Source organism: Mixophyes fleayi, chromosome 3 (assembly GCF_038048845.1).
Source record: "Mixophyes fleayi isolate aMixFle1 chromosome 3, aMixFle1.hap1, whole genome shotgun sequence".
Lineage (NCBI taxonomy): Eukaryota > Metazoa > Chordata > Amphibia > Anura > Limnodynastidae > Mixophyes > Mixophyes fleayi.
The window spans coordinates 2963521-2979637 of NC_134404.1; the positions used below are offsets into that span (position 1 = coordinate 2963521).

General features: G+C 50.8%; 4 non-coding genes across 4 annotated transcripts; 3 read left to right on the forward strand and 1 right to left on the reverse strand.

The window, feature by feature from the left end:
- The first annotated feature begins 251 nt into the window (after window positions 1-251).
- Window positions 252-341, forward strand: TRNAY-GUA (transfer RNA tyrosine (anticodon GUA)). Its single transcript is given in 2 exon segments — window positions 252-288; window positions 306-341. It is a non-coding gene; the product is annotated as a tRNA-Tyr (tRNA).
- A 6196-nt stretch (window positions 342-6537) lies between these two features.
- Window positions 6538-6609, forward strand: TRNAG-UCC (transfer RNA glycine (anticodon UCC)). Its single transcript has one exon. It is a non-coding gene; the product is annotated as a tRNA-Gly (tRNA).
- A 329-nt stretch (window positions 6610-6938) lies between these two features.
- On the forward strand, window positions 6939-7020 carry TRNAS-UGA (transfer RNA serine (anticodon UGA)). The gene has a single exon. It is a non-coding gene; the product is annotated as a tRNA-Ser (tRNA).
- A 2914-nt stretch (window positions 7021-9934) lies between these two features.
- TRNAE-UUC (transfer RNA glutamic acid (anticodon UUC)) lies at window positions 9935-10006 on the reverse strand. The gene has a single exon. It is a non-coding gene; the product is annotated as a tRNA-Glu (tRNA).
- Between the last annotated feature and the right edge of the window lie 6111 nt (window positions 10007-16117).

Consider the following 16117-nt stretch of genomic DNA (forward strand, 5'->3'; position numbering starts at 1 on the left):
TGGGAGACATTTCTGAAATCTGGTGAACAGTAAAAAATTCTATATAGTAGAAATTTCAAAGTGGTGGCTTGGAAAAGATAAGTGAGTGGAATTTGATAATTTTAGAATAAAAGCAGTAGGATACAGTAGATTGTCATACCCCCTTATACTGAGCCACTTCCACCACTGACCACTCTACCACCCTAATGAGTTTACAGTGTGTGGGTCTTACCACTGTTCTACCTAAGCCTGTGTGCAATTACTGTACCTATCCTTCGATAGCTCAGCTGGTAGAGCGGAGGACTGTAGTGGAGATTGGTGCAGGTATCCTTAGGTCGCTGGTTCAATTCCGGCTCGAAGGAGATTTTTGCTTTTTTTTTTTTATATATATATATATATATATTAACCTAGATGCTCATTTCTTTTTTTAAAACCCAGCAATATGCGAAATATGCATGACTCATCCTGTTTATCTTTTTCAGTGAGAGAAACAGCAACTTATTTTATTATTGCCACGTTAATCAAACTGCATGCTGCTGCGCCTGTATTAGGGTAATTATGTTTTTGTCTACTTCCCTACATGCTAATTTCTGAATATAGTAAAGACTCACAAATATACAACATATATACATTACTCAACCTGTTTATGTTTTTTAACGAGAGCAATTGTAACTTTTCTGCTACATGTTAATCATACTGCATGCTGCTGAGCCTCTCTTATAGTGATTACGGTTTACCACACTACATGTAAGAACAGGGCACAGACAGCTGATAGAGACACAAGTCCTGATCCTGGTGATACTTTCCATAGCTCACTGAGAGAGAGGAGATTCCCTGTGATCAGCAGGTTATAGAGGACATACACATGGTGTCTGGCTGCACAGCAGGTAGGTGAGATATCTGCATTCAACTATTACTGTGTCACTAGAATGGGGCCAGCAGCCTGGGGGTTTCCATGTGTGTCCTTCTGTTTTATTATGGAAACGAGTTACACAGCAGGAAGTGATGTAGGCTGTGGTGTCCCTGCCTCCCCCTCCCCTCTGGCTGGTAGGAAGCTGACTTTGTCTATGCACAAACCAACATGAGTTTTCTCAATAAAAGGAAAGCTCGAGCTGTTATTGCCATAGCCATGGTGCACCACTGTCTACAGAAGAAGAAGAAGAAGAAGAAGAGGTCGTACTGGAGAAAGGATTGGCTGCAACATCGGGATACATCTTCCCATAACGCTCTTTTACCAGATATCAGAGAGAACAATCCCGATGACTTCAGGAACTACTTGAGGATGTCGGATGCCAGCTTTGCCTTCCTGTTGCAAGCTGTGACCCCTCTTATTCAGAAACAAGATACCTGTATGAGGAAGTCTATCTCAGCAGAGCAGCGGCTGGTGGCCACACTGCGATTTCTGGCTACTGGCAGATCCTTTCAGGACCTGAAGTTCTCTACCGCTATTTCCCCACAGGCAATGGGGTTATTAATCCCTGAGACATGCAATGCTATTGTACAAGTGCTGAAAGGAGAGTACTTAAAGGTGAGTTGTCTTCTGATATGTCGGGTTCATAGTGTTTGCGTGGGTTTCCTCCGGGTGCTCTGGTTTCCTCCCACACTCCAAAAACATACAGGTAGGTTAATTGGCTGCTAACAAATTGACCCTAGTCTGTCTGACTGTCTGTATGTATGTGTGTGTTAGGGAATTTAGACTGTAAGCTCCAATGGGGCAGGGACTGATGTGAATGAGCTCTCTGTACAGCACTGAGGAATTAGTGGTGTTATATAAATAAATAGATGATGATAGAGAATGGGAACAATGTTATAAATGGATTATAGAGAAATGGAAACACTGTTATAATATGTTTATAGAGATATATAGTGTGTCTCAGAGAGGATATTTAACTTTGTAAAAAATAACATTGTCAAATATAACTCAGTGATAATCATCATGATGAGAGTCCTAAATGATTCAATCTGTTTGAGCTGTGTGGATACCGAAGCTAACATAAACCAGTGGTGTCTGAATAATTTAGGACTCTATACTTCATGGTAACTGCATGGTGTGTAATCTGTATGACTCCACCAGGATGAATCCAATAGCTTTATATGATACATAGAACATAGTGGACATTTCATGAGAAGTGCACTCGAAATAAGATCCCAATGTATCTAATTTACAATTATCCGAGATTGTTGTAGCTATTTACTATTGTTATGACCATACACAGCACATTTGATGATGTTTGTGTGTGTACAGAGTTCTTCCTGTAACTGGCTGTTCTCTAGACCAGCAGAGTTTAGTGGTTGTCCTGTGGGTCATGTTATGGGCGAGAAGAATTGATATCATATGATGTAGCAGTTGGAGGGTTAATGTGTGTGAGATAAGGGTCTTGGTGATCAATGTCCACTTTTCTGTAATTAAACGGGTTGTCCAATCTTCTATATGTCCTATTCCTCCCCATGTAGAAATAAGGGTGTTGGTCCCTTCTCTGGACCCCTGTCATTACCTGACACTGGGAGACTAATTAGATATGTTTTATTATATGGGATGGAGCTCTCCTGCATTGTGAGCTGCAGCAGCTGCCGTCCTTTAAACTGCTGGCTCCTGGTATCTGTTATCACTGGCTGTTCCAGGGCACGACCCCTTACATGGGGTGACATTCCCGATTTTACTGTTGTACTGTTTCTGTACTGAGCCTTGTTAGTTGCGCTCACATCTTTCATACTTGTTGTATTGCAATATTAGTTGGATAACAGAGTAAACTATATAAATTATAATATTGTTTCTTTTCCAGTTTCCTATAACTCCTGATGAATGGAAAGTTGTTGCAAAGCAGTTTGATGACTACTGGAACTTCCCAAACTGCGGAGGCGCTGTAGGTGGGAGACATGTGCACATCAGCCCCCCTCCTCACAGTGGTTCGTTCTACTACAACCATAAAGGATTCTTTAGTATTGTGCTTATGGCAATAGTCAACGCTGAATATGAGTTTCTCATGGTTGATGTTGGCAAAAACGGTAGGATGTCTGACGGTGGAGTTATCAAACAAACACATTTTTATCACAAACTGAAGGAAAACATGTTGAATATACCACCGACTACTGAAACCAAAGAGGAACTTAACTTTGTGTTTGTGGCAGATGAGGCCTTTTCCTTACATGAACACTTATTGACACCTTTCCCTACAAAATTTTTAACAGAAGAAAGGAAGATCTTCAATTATCGTCTGGCAAGAGCCAGTCGTGTTGTTGAAAATGCGTTTGGTCTTCTCTCAACCCGTTTCAGGATCTTCCACACAACTATAAACTTATCACCATACAAGATTGAACTGATCGTCAAGGCGTGTTGTTTGCTCCATAACTTTTTGCGACGAAGTAATAGCGCTGAATATGCTCCTGGTAGCATCTTGGAGCGGGAAAGCATGGATGATGGGTCAATTATACCTGGTGAATGGAGATGTGGACCTACAGGTCTGGTACCGTTACAACATGTCCAGCCAAAAAAACTTCCTACTGATGCAAAGACCAATAGGAAGAAGTATATGGATTTTTTTAATGGGCTTGGTGCAGTGGCCTGGCAAGATGCCATGGTGTAAAGCAGGCCTGTCCAACCTGTGGCCCTCCAGGTGTTGTGAAACTACAAGCCCCAGCATGCTTTGCCGGTAGACAACCAGCTGATAGCTGGAATGGCATGCTGGGACTTGTAGTTTCACAACACCTGGAGGGCCACAGGTTGGACAGGCCTGGTGTAAAGGAATGTTTCACCATAAACGTGTTCCACACCATTAGCTACTAAGCTGTGAATTGACGATTTAAAAAAATAAGAAAATGTGACATATATTTCTAAGCTAGTATTTATAATGCTGGAATAAGCAGATGGTAAAGTTAAGTAATCTTTACCAATGTTTTGTTTTATTTAAAATGTCCATATCCTGTGAGTACAAATATATGATTATTGCTTCATACTTCACCTGTCTGCATGCTTGTATCACAGGCTCTGTATCAGTTTAATTGGAGAGTTGTGTAAAAGATTTGATGAATAAACTGTCTCCACTTTATAGCGATAGATCAGCATTAACATATACATTGATACAATGTTACTTTTCACTCATAGCTTCAGCACAGCAGTGAACACAATTACTTTATATATGCAAAAAACTATCTTGGCTGAGTCCATGTGAATGGTCCTTCAACCAGCCGCCCTTCCGCTCCCTCATTCCAACTATCTGTCATAGATGGTACACTCCACGAGATGCACAATGACAATTCGGTGAGTGACCCGATCACCTTCTTGTACATTTGTGTATGAGGAGGGAGCTTCTATTTCTGCCATCAGCGGATTCATTATCATCATCCGGTGCAGGAGTCACCGAGTGGCAATTTGTTTATTTACCGAAGTGTACCGCAACTCATGTAGCTCATTGGATGTGACTGGTAATGGGCAGATGGATTGGATCCTGGTTGGTTGTAGGTCGGGTCACATGGAAAACACCCCAACCGTAAACTTATAGTTTGTATTTGTTAAGAACAAAATATCCAAAACTTCCCCATCTCCATTGCTGTCCCCTGCAGTATGCCGTTAGGAGGTGCTCCCCTAACCTCACAGCAGACAAGCCACTGTGTGAAGCCGAACTGTAATAATAGAGGGTGAATCATGTTCTGTTCCTCTGACTTCACTTATACAGTTTATATATATGGAGAATCTGTGAGATATGTCTCTATACAAGGCCCTGTCTATTGTTATGACAGACTATGGACATATTAGCAGACTCTTACCTGTGGGTATTCTTTTGCCAATGTAATGTTACTAACATCCACTTGGAAGAGTCTAGGTCGGCGGTTCCCAAAGTGTGCGCCGCGGCTCCCAGAGGTGCCGCGGCGCTGTCACTGGGTTGCCGCGGGCCAGCCATAAAAACAAAAAAAAACCACAGAAACTTACCAATCCGTCGGGCGCCGGGACCCAGCAGCCTCCTCTCTCCCGCAGCTGTCACTGAATATCAATGTCAGTAACAAGCTGCTGCAGGAGAGAGGAGGCTGCTGGGTCCCGACGCCCGGCGGATTGGTAAGTTTCTGTGTTCTTTTTTTTTTTATGGCTGGCGCGGGGCAGAGTGAGAGGGACAGAGAGCAGAGGAGGGGGACAGAGAGCAGAGGGTAGTGACAGCGGGGCAGAGGAGGGGGACAGAGAGCAGAGGATGGTGACAGCAGGGCAGAGGAGGGGGACAGAGAGCAGAGGATGGGGACAGCGGGGCAGAGGAGGGGGACAGAGAGCAGAGGATGGGGACAGCGGGGCAGAGGAGGGGGACAGAGGGGCAGAGGAGGGGGACAGAGGGGCACCGGATGGTGACAGTGGGGCAGAGGAGGGGAACAGAGAGCAGAGGATGGTGACAGTGGGGCAGAGGAGGGGAACAGAGAGCAGAGGAGGGTGACAGAGAGCAGAGGATGGGGACAGAGAGCAGGGGAGGGTGACAGAGAGCAGAGGATGGGAACAGAGAGCAGAGGAGGGTGACAGAGAGCAGAGGATGGTGACAGAGAGCAGAGGATGGTGACAGAGAGCAGAGGAGGGGACAGAGAGCAGAGGATGGAGACAGCGGGGCAGAGGATGGAGACAGCGGGGCAAAGGAGGGGGACAGCGGGGCAGAGGATGGGGACAGAGAGCAGAGGATGGGGACAGCGGGGCAGAGGAGGGGTACAGCGGGGCAGTGGAGAGGGACACAGCGTGAGAGGGCAGAGGAGGGGACAGCGTGTGAGAGGGCAGAGGAGGGGGACATTGTGAGAGAGGGCAGAGGAGGGGGGACAGCATGACAGAGGGCAGAGGGGGCAGAGTGAGAGAGGGCAGAGTGTCTGGAGGCAGAGGGGGCATTCTTGCATACAACTAAATAAGTATTTCTGTCCTGACCTAAATACTTATTACAATTTTTTGACCCAACTACTTCTAAAACAGGACTGCTCAATAATTATTTTGGAGGGGTGCCTTGAAAAAATTTGGAGACTCTAAGGGTGCCGCGAACTGCAAAAGTTTGGGAACCACTGGTCTAGGTAAATAGGCCAAAATCTCAACAACCAAGACCAGGTTCTTTTTCTGGCTGGCCAAGACTCTTATGGGTTTTGAAACTGGTGGCAGGTTTTCCAGTGTAGATGAATTTATGGGAAGTGGATGCCCACAAAACATTCATTCCCCACACTAGCTGTGACTTGGTGTAAAAGACTGTGGGATGATGGTGTCTCTAGAGGTGGGTGTTAGTATTACAAGACATTTGTCTAAAAATAAAAATGGTGAAGGTTATGCACAATACCTGCATTAGATGATATATTTTATGGGAGATGTGTAACATGCACGGGCAATATTTAAATAATAGACCTTCAAGCTGAATTAGGAGCAACAGGGGACCTGCCATAGTGCGGATTGTGTTGTTAGGAAACATTTATACATGGTCTGAGATTTTTCTATATTTCTCATTTATATAGATAGGATACAGTAGATTTTGGGAACAATGAATATGCAGAGCTCTGTGCATAGGGTTGCATAGATAGAAATAACCTATGACAGCTGGAGGAGTTAAGCCATGCACAGCGTTGGTGGTATAGTGGTGAGCATAGCTGCCTTCCAAGCAGTTGACCCGGGTTCGATTCCCGGCCAACGCAAGATATGTTTTATATTTTTATCAAGACAAGAATACATAAGGGCAATCACACAAGTGACGGAAAGCCAGATGAGATATATAAATTACTGAACCATTTATAATGGAGTCCATAATCTAAGAGTATTAGAAAATAAGCATATAAAATAATTACATTAAAATAACAGTGACTCATTTAGGGCTAACAAATGGGATAACACAAACCTTTCAGTTCCACGGATATGGAGCTGATGTCATAGACAATTTGGTATTTAAATCAAGACCCTAAACCCTAAAACATGACACAAGTTGATCCCATAGAAGAGCAAGTATAAGGCATTGAGGTTTTAAGTGGTAGTCGTGGCCGAGTGGTTAAGGCGATGGACTTGAAATCCATTGGGGTTTCCCCGCGCAGGTTCGAATCCTGCCGACTACGTCATATATTTTTCATTCTTTTTTCAGATGAACGAAAACCAACAACTGTGTCTGTATACCAGCGAAAATACAATGTTAAGAAATGGCTCAGATAGGGGAGATGACTATAATTTAGAGATTATACTCTACAATTGGTAAGTATACAAGTATGTGCACAGTAGATAGAAATTCAAAGTGCGCTCTAAGGGGTATATTTAACAAAGTGTGATGGTGCACTAATGTGCACTTAACATACAATTCATGCCCGGATGTGTCCCCCGCATATTTATTAAAGATGCATCGCAGCAGATATCCACGATATCTGCTGCTTTGCATTCTGCTTCGTTTTGGGGAGCAGTCACCATTCAATAGTATGGTGACTGCTCCCTTTTGCAATCTAACAAGTTCCGAAAAATAGTTTTTTTCGGGAACTTGTCTTGATAATGTACCAGCTGGAGCTGGCGTACATTATCATATATGAGAAATCTCAGTGCTGTCAGCTCTGCTCCGAAGAGCAGAGCTGAACAGCGCATGTGTAGAGGGATCATGTGATCCCTCTCTGTCAATCACAGCTCTCTCTCTGCAACGATAGTTTCAGAGACAGAGAGGGGATCTTTGTGCGCATGTCCAGTTCTTGGAACTGGACATGCGCAATTGAAGAACGAGGAGAAGACCCGGAGACAGCGCTTCCGAAGAGAGGGGTAAGTATGATTTTTTACATCACAGAAACAGCAGTTTTTCGGAACTGCTGTTTCTGTGCAGGGCTGTACATAAATGTGAGAAATAGTTCAATCCTTATCATTGCGATAAGGATTGAAAACTATTTTTCACTTTATGTTAATATTGATAAATGTGCCCCTAAGATTGCTGACACTGAGCCGACAATAACAGCAGTGGAAGGGTCTGTGGTGCGGCTGCTGATCTCTCTGAAGTCTTGAGGCAGAAAATGTACCCAAATAGCTATTTATAGTATTTCAAGTGCTTCCCAATATGCTGCTTATTCAACTAGCGTCACACTACCAAATGATCGCTTAAACATATAAATCCTAATCACCAGAAAATAACATTGAATGTTGCTAGTACACATTTAAAAGAATAATGGGGAGATATACAAGACTAAAATAGAACCACAGAAATTGTATACCAATATATAGCAACCAATACTTCTATGGTGATAATATATACATATAACAATAATTCAAGACCATTCATTAGTCATTAAAATGGGTACAGTCCATACTACTTTGCAATTAATTCATAAAATAGGAACATTCAAGTTTGATTTGCAACACAACTAAAAACACACATCTTAGTCCAAAGAAAAAAAAACGGATTCCAAATTACTAACCAGTGTTTAAATCCAACTCTTCTATTATCACCATAATATAGTGTACTTATGATTATGTGAAATTAAACTCTCCTGTAGGGAATATGAAGTTGTTGTTTGATGTTCTCCTTTCTTTTCCTCCCGCACGATCTCTGCGCTGTCAGCAGTAACTTGTTGCAGATCTCACCTAGGAGCTCCAGCACACACTTGTTTTACACAAGTGAACATGCACTAAAACTCTCTTATCTGTACTGAAAGACACACCGGGCTCTTACTCTGTCAGTAATCACTGCAAAGAGATTCTCTCTGTGATGGTGATTCATTCAATATGTGAGAGGAGAGAAAAAGGATAAATGCCTCCTGTATTAAGGTTTTATTCCCAAAGGCAGTAAAAATTCCAAGATAAAAAGTTTTTATAACATATAAAATAACGCACCTGATATATTCATGAAACTATTAACCTGCACTACTGAAGTATAATTACTGCATCACTGTTAGGAACCCCTCTAGCTGGTACAGCACAACCCGGAGTCTGCTCTGCCAGCCAGGTGTTCACTGGAGCCCCTAGTGGTGGGGACAGATTTGGCCGCAGACTAGCAAAGGGGCGTGAAGTGCGTACCGACTAGGGAGAACCCAGGAAAGAGGAGTGAAGTCCAGGCAAGGGTCGAGGGCCGGTAGCAGACAGGGAATCCAATACACAAGCCGGGATCAAGGGTCACAGGCTCAGTAGCTAGGTCCAGATACAGGCAGGAAGGTCAGGGTCACAAGAAACAGGCAGGGTCCAATTCCAGGCAAGGGGTCATACACAGGCAATCCAATCGTAATATCCACAGGACAGAACTGGGAACACAGCAGGTCAGCAAACTGGCAACAGGAAACTATAACCGGCAGTGAGGCTGCAGACCTCATTGCCTTAAATACCAGTGGCCACCAATCAGAGCCTAGCTCTGAATCACTCACAGCCCCCTGCATGATTAAACATTAATTAGCCCACAGACTAGCACAAGGCTTGTTTAATCAAGCCACAGGTTTAACTGCTGTGCAAGCACGCCCGGCTTCCTCCGCTGCCTGGACGCAGCGCAGAACACAAAGGATCCGGAAGTGACGTCCCGGTTGTCAAGGTGACGGCCGGGGCGCCAGTGGGCACAGTAAGCGAGCCGTGGCAGCTGTGAGTACCGCCGCGGCTCGTGACAATCACTAGATGTTCTCAGCTCTGAATAGAATAATCTATCAAAACCGTGTCACGAATCTCCCAGGATTGATGGGTTATAGGGAGTTTTAAGTTTATATTTGCAGGCTTCAGTAAAGCGGATTATAACATTCATGTTCCACCAACGCGTTTCATCCCATAGCTGGGTCTATTTCAAGGTACCAGACAAAGGGTAAAACCAGCAGAGTGCACAGTAGAGTAGGAAGAATGAGATGATGGGTACCTGGGTATCACACATGCAGCCTGGGGCTGATATCTTGTAGAGACTCTTTTAAAAGTTCAGAAATAAATGTCATATAAGCAAATTGTTTATATTAGAGGGATTTTGTTGTAACAAATAATAAATAATAGAAACAAACAATGCTGCTATTAGCACAAATAAAAACCAAAAAGCTCAAATTCCCATACCGGGAGTCGAACCCGGGCCGCCTGGGTGAAAACCAGGAATCCTAACCGCTAGACCATATGGGATCTGGTGCTGTTTGTGCTTTAGTAATGACTGGCCAGAGATATCTCACCTTCCTGCACTTCAGCCATATATATCCTACTAACCCTTTACCTGCCTGCTGATCACAGGGAATCTCCTCTCTCTCTGTGAGCTGAGCTATGGAAAGTGTAACCTGGTTCAGGACTTGTGTCTATCAGCTGTCTCTGTCCTGTTCCTATATGTTTTGTGGTAAACAGTAATTACCCTAATAGAGGCTCAGCAGCATGACGATCCGTCAGCAGACAATAAGTTGAAAAAAGATAAACGGGACAAGTAACGTGTATATTTTTCTGATGGCTTAAAATATCTAACAGAGTCTATATTCCAGGGAGAGATAAGAGGGCCCTGGCCGCATACTTTAAAATGGAGAATAAGGAAGTTTTTAATTGTTACACCCTGAGTGCACTTTTAGCAGGTATCAGAACAAGTGCGGTGCTGTGGGGGAGCGGTGATGTGGGGGAGCGGTGCTGTGGGGGAGCGGTGATGTGGGGGAGCGGTACTGTGGGGGAGCGGTGATGTGGGGGAGCGGTGATGTGGGGGAGCGGTGCTGTGGGGGAGCGGTGCTGTGGGGGAGCGGTGATGTGGGGGAGCGGTGCTGTGGGGGAGCAGTGCTGTGGGGGAGCGGTGCTGTAGGGGAGCGGTGCTGTGGGGGGAGTGGTGCTGTGGGGGGAGTGGTGCTGTGGGGGGGCGGTGATGTGGGGGAGCGGTGCTGTGGGGGAGCGGTGCTGTAGGGGAGCAGTGCTGTGGGGGGAGTGGTGCTGTGGGGGAGCAGTGCTGTGGGGGAGCGGTGATGTGGGGGGGCGGTGATGTGGGGGAGCGGTGCTGTGGGGGAGCGGTGCTGTGGGGGAGCAGTGCTGTGGGGGGAGTGGTGCTGTGGGGGAGCAGTGCTGTGGGGGAGCGGTGCTGTAGGGGAGCAGTGCTGTGGGGGAGCAGTGCTGTGGGGGAGCGGTGATGTGGAGGAGCGGTGCTGTGGGATAGCGGTGCTGTGGGATAGCGGTGCTGTGGGGGAGCGGTGCTGGGGGGGAGCAGTGCTGTGGGGGAGCGGCGTTGTGGGGAAGCGGTGCTGTGGGGGAGCGGTGATGTGGGGGAGTGGTGCTGTGGGGGAGCAGTGCTGTGGGGGAGCGGTGATGTGGGGGAGCGGTGCTGTGGGATAGCGGTGCTGTGGGGGAGCGGTGCTGTGGGGGAGCGGTGCTGGGGGGGAGCAGTGCTGTGGGGGAGCGGTGTTGTGGGGAAGCGGTGCTGTGGGGGAGCGGTGATGTGGGGGAGTGGTGCTGTGGGGGAGCAGTGCTGTGGGGGAGTGGTGCTGTGGGGGAGCGGTGCTGTGGGGGAGTGGTGCTGTGGGGGAGCAGTGCTGTGGGGGGAGTGGTGCTGTGGGGGAGCAGTGCTGTGGGGGAGCGGTGATGTGGGGGAGTGGTGCTGTGGGGGAGCGGTGCTGTAGGGGAGCAGTGCTGTGGGGGGAGTGGTGCTGTGGGGGAGCAGTGCTGTGGGGGAGCGGTGCTGTAGGGGAGCAGTGCTGTGGGGGAGCAGTACTGTGGGGGAGCAGTGCTGTGGGGGAGCGGTGCTGTGGGGGGGCGGTGATGTGGGGGAGCGGTGCTGTGGGGGGAGTGGTGCTGTGGGGGAGCGGTGATGTGGGGGAGTGGTGCTGTGGGGGAGCAGTGCTGTGGGGGAGCAGTGCTGTGGGGGAGCGGTGCTGTAGGGGAGCAGTGCTGTGGGGGAGCAGTGCTGTGGGGGAGCGGTGATGTGGAGGAGTGGTGCTGTGGGGGAGCGGTGCTGTGGGGGGGCGGTGATGTGGGGGAGCGGTGCTGTGGGATAGCGGTGCTGTGGGGGAGCGGTGCTGTGGGGGAGCGGTGCTGTGGGGGAGCGGTGCTGGGGGGGAGCAGTGCTGTGGGGGAGCGGTGTTGTGGGGAAGCGGTGCTGTGGGGGAGCGGTGATGTGGGGGAGTGGTGCTGTGGGGGAGCAGTGCTGTGGGGGAGCGGTGCTGTGGGGGAGCGGTGCTGTGGGGGAGCAGTGCTGTGGGGGAGCGGTGTTGTGGGGAAGCGGTGCTGTGGGGGAGCGGTGATGTGGGGGAGCAGTGCTGTGGGGGGAGTGGTGCTGTGGGGGAGCGGTGATGTGGGGGGGCGGTGATGTGGGGGAGCGGTGCTGTGGGGGAGCGGTGCTGTAGGGGAGCAGTGCTGTGGGGGGAGTGGTGCTGTGGGGGAGCAGTGCTGTGGGGGAGCGGTGCTGTAGGGGAGCAGTGCTGTGGGGGAGCAGTACTGTGGGGGAGCAGTGCTGTGGGGGAGCGGTGCTGTGGGGGGGCGGTGATGTGGGGGAGCGGTGCTGTGGGGGGAGTGGTGCTGTGGGGGAGCGGTGATGTGGGGGAGTGGTGCTGTGGGGGAGCAGTGCTGTGGGGGAGCAGTACTGTGGGGGAGCAGTGCTGTGGGGGAGCGGTGATGTGGAGGAGCAGTGCTGTGGGGGAGCGGTGCTGTGGGGGGGCGGTGATGTGGGGGAGCGGTGCTGTGGGATAGCGGTGCTGTGGGGGAGCGGTGCTGTGGGGGAGCAGTGCTGTGGGGGAGCGGTGCTGTGGGGGGGCGGTGATGTGGGGGAGCGGTGCTGTGGGATAGCGGTGCTGTGGGGGAGCGGTGCTGTGGGGGAGCGGTGCTGGGGGGGAGCAGTGCTGTGGGGGAGCGGTGTTGTGGGGAAGCGGTGCTGTGGGGGAGCGGTGATGTGGGGGAGTGGTGCTGTGGGGGAGCAGTGCTGTGGGGGAGCGGTGCTGTGGGGGAGCGGTGATGTGGGGGAGCGGTGCTGTGGGGGAGCGGTGCTGTGGGGGAGCGGTGCTGTGGGGGGGGCGGTGATGTGGGGGAGCGGTGCTGTGGAGGAGCGTTGCTGTGGGGGAGCGGTGCTGTGGAATAGTGGTGCTGTGGGGGAGCGGTGCTGTGGGGGAGCAGTGATGTGGGGGAGCGGTGCTGTGGGGGAGCAGTACTGTGGGGGGGGGCGGTGTTGTGGGGAAGCGGTGATGTGGGGGAGCAGTGCTGTGGGGGAGCGGTGCTGTGGGGGAGCGGTGCTGTGGGGGGGCGGTGATGTGGGGGAGCGGTGCTGTGGGATAGCGGTGCTGTGGGGGAGCGGTGCTGTGGGGGAGCAGTGCTGTGGGGGAGCGGTGCTGGGGGGGAGCAGTGCTGTGGGGGAGCGGTGTTGTGGGGAAGCGGTGCTGTGGGGGAGCGGTGATGTGGGGGAGTGGTGCTGTGGGGGAGCAGTGCTGTGGGGGAGCGGTGATGTGGGGGAGTGGTGCTGTGGGGGAGCGGTGCTGTGGGGGAGCGGTGCTGTGAGGGAGCAGTGCTGTGGGGGAGCGGTGCTGTGGGGGGGCGGTGATGTGGGGGAGTGGTGCTGTGGGGGAGCAGTGCTGTGGGGGAGCGGTGCTGTAGGGGAGCAGTGCTGTGGGGGGAGTGGTGCTGTGGGGGAGCGGTGCTGTGGAGGAGCGGTGCTGTGGGGGGGCGGTGATGTGGGGGAGTGGTGCTGTGGGGGAGCAGTGCTGTGGGGGAGCGGTGCTGTAGGGGAGCAGTGCTGTGGGGGGAGTGGTGCTGTGGGGGAGCAGTGCTGTGGGGGAGCGGTGCTGTGGGGGGGCGGTGATGTGGGGGGGCGGTGATGTTGGGGAGCAGTGCTGTGGGATAGCGGTGCTGTGGGGGAGCGGTGCTGGGGGGGAGCAGTGCTGTGGGGGAGCGGTGTTGTGGGGAAGCGGTGCTGTGGGGGAGCGGTGATGTGGGGGAGTGGTGCTGTGGGGGAGCAGTGCTGTGGGGGAGCGGTGCTGTGGGGGAGCGGTGCTGTGGGGGAGCGGTGATGTGGGGGAGTGGTGCTGTGGGGGAGCGGTGCTGTGGGGGAGCGGTGCTGTGAGGGAGCAGTGCTGTGGGGGAGCAGTGCTGTGGGGGAGCAGTGCTGTGGGGGAGCGGTGCTGTGGGGGGGCGGTGATGTGGGGTAGTGGTGCTGTGGGGGAGCAGTGCTGTGGGGGAGCGGTGCTGTAGGGGAGCAGTGCTGTGGGGGGAGTGGTGCTGTGGGGGAGCGGTGCTGTGGGGGAGCGGTGCTGTGGGGGGGCGGTGATGTGGGGGAGTGGTGCTGTGGGGGAGCAGTGCTGTGGGGGAGCGTTGCTGTAGGGGAGCAGTGCTGTGGGGGAGCGGTACTGTGGGGGAGCGGTGCTGTGGGGGAGCGGTGATGTGGGGGAGCGGTGCTGTGGGGGAGCAGTGCTGTGGGGGAGTGGTGCTGTGGGGGAGCGGTGATGTGGAGGAGCGGTGCTGTGGGGGAGTGGTGCTGTGGGGGAGCAGTGCTGTGGGGGAGCGGTGATGTGGGGGAGTGGTGCTGTGGGGGAGCAGTGCTGTGGGGGAGCGGTGCTGTGGGGGGGCGGTGTTGTGGGGGAGCAGTACTGCGGGGGAGCAGTACTGTGGGGGAGCAGTGCTGTGGGGGAGCGGTGATGTGGGGGGGCGGTGTTGTGGGGGAGCAGTACTGCGGGGGAGCAGTACTGTGGGGGGGCAGTGTTGTGGGGAAGCGGTGCTGTGGGGGAGCAGTGCTGTGGGGGAGCGGTGCTGTGGGGGAGCGGTGCTGTGGGGGGGCGGTGCTGTGGGGGGGCGGTGTTGTGGGGGAGCAGTACTGCGGGGGAGCAGTACTGTGGGGGAGTGGTGTTGTGGGGGAGCGGTGATGTGGGGGAGCAGTGCTGTGGGGGAGCGGTGCTGTGGGGGAGCAGTGATGTGGGGGAGCGGTGCTGTGGGGGGGCGGTGTTGTGGGGGAGCGGTGATGTGGGGGAGCGGTGATGTGGGGGAGTGGTGTTGTGGGGGAGCGGTGATGTGGGGGAGCAGTGCTGTGGGGGAGCGGTGCTGTGGGGGAGCAGTACTGTGGGGGGGCGGTGCTGTGGGGAAGCGGTGCACGCGCAGTGGATACCCTGTTTCTGTTAATTGTTGGGCAATTTGCAGATTTTGAGTTATGAAAAATAAAATAAATATTAAACACAGTCAGCTGGATATGAAGCGGTGCAAGAAGATCACAATGAGTTTGTAGCCCATCGCTTTAACCACTCAACCACAACTAAACATGATTTAAACTTCCATGACTGGAATGTGATAGTGATACAATGTAGCAGTAGGAGAAGTGGCGGTATGACACACCCCGTATAACCCCCACTTCCACCACAGTCCATAACCATAAAATTTCTGTTTTCACAGGAAAATTTTACATTTTAGTAGTGAAAGGGGCATATTCAATTGACGGCGGGATCGCCGCAAAGCCCGCGCTCAAAAAATATTACCGTTAATACGGTAATATCTCGCTTTGATTTCAGCTCGCGGCTCTCTGAAATCCAGCGAGTAAATTACCGTATTTACGCAGTAATATTTTCGAGCGTGGGCTTTGCGGCGATCCGCCGTCAATTGAATATGCCCAAAAGAATGTTAAATATCAGAGAGGAATGTGGCCACATGCTGTGCAAATATGGTGATAGACGAGCTGTCCTAATTTTTTATGCAGAGATGTTGGGAGGTAGACACATCTGCTGGATTTCACCTCCTCCCATTTACGTGACCATAGCACACTATCTCCTGGATGTAAAATAATAAATAAGGAAAACAAACAATGCTGCTATTAGCACAAAACAAAAAATCTCAAATTCCATACCGGGAGTCAAACCTGGCTGCCTGGGTGAAAACCAGGAATCCTAACTGCTAGACCATATGGGATCTAATACTTTTTGCAGTGTAGCAATAACTGGGCAGATAAGTTTGACCTACCTGTGCTGCAGCCATATATAACCTGGTAACCCTTTATCTGCCTGCTGATCCAAGGGAATCGCCTCTCCCTCAGTGAGCTGAGCTATGGAAAGTATCACCTGGATCAGGACTTGTGTCTCTATCAGCTGTCTCTGTCCTGGTCTTACATGTAGTGTGGTAAACCGTAATGACACTAATAGAGGCTCAGCAGCATGATTTACATGCTGCAGAGAATAAGTTGAAAAAAAAGATAAACAGGACGAGTAACGTGTATATTTTTCCGATGGCTTAAAATCTGCAACACAGTCTATATTCCAGGGAGGGTAAATACAATGTTAGGAAATGACTAAATTAGAGGACCTGACAACAATTTAA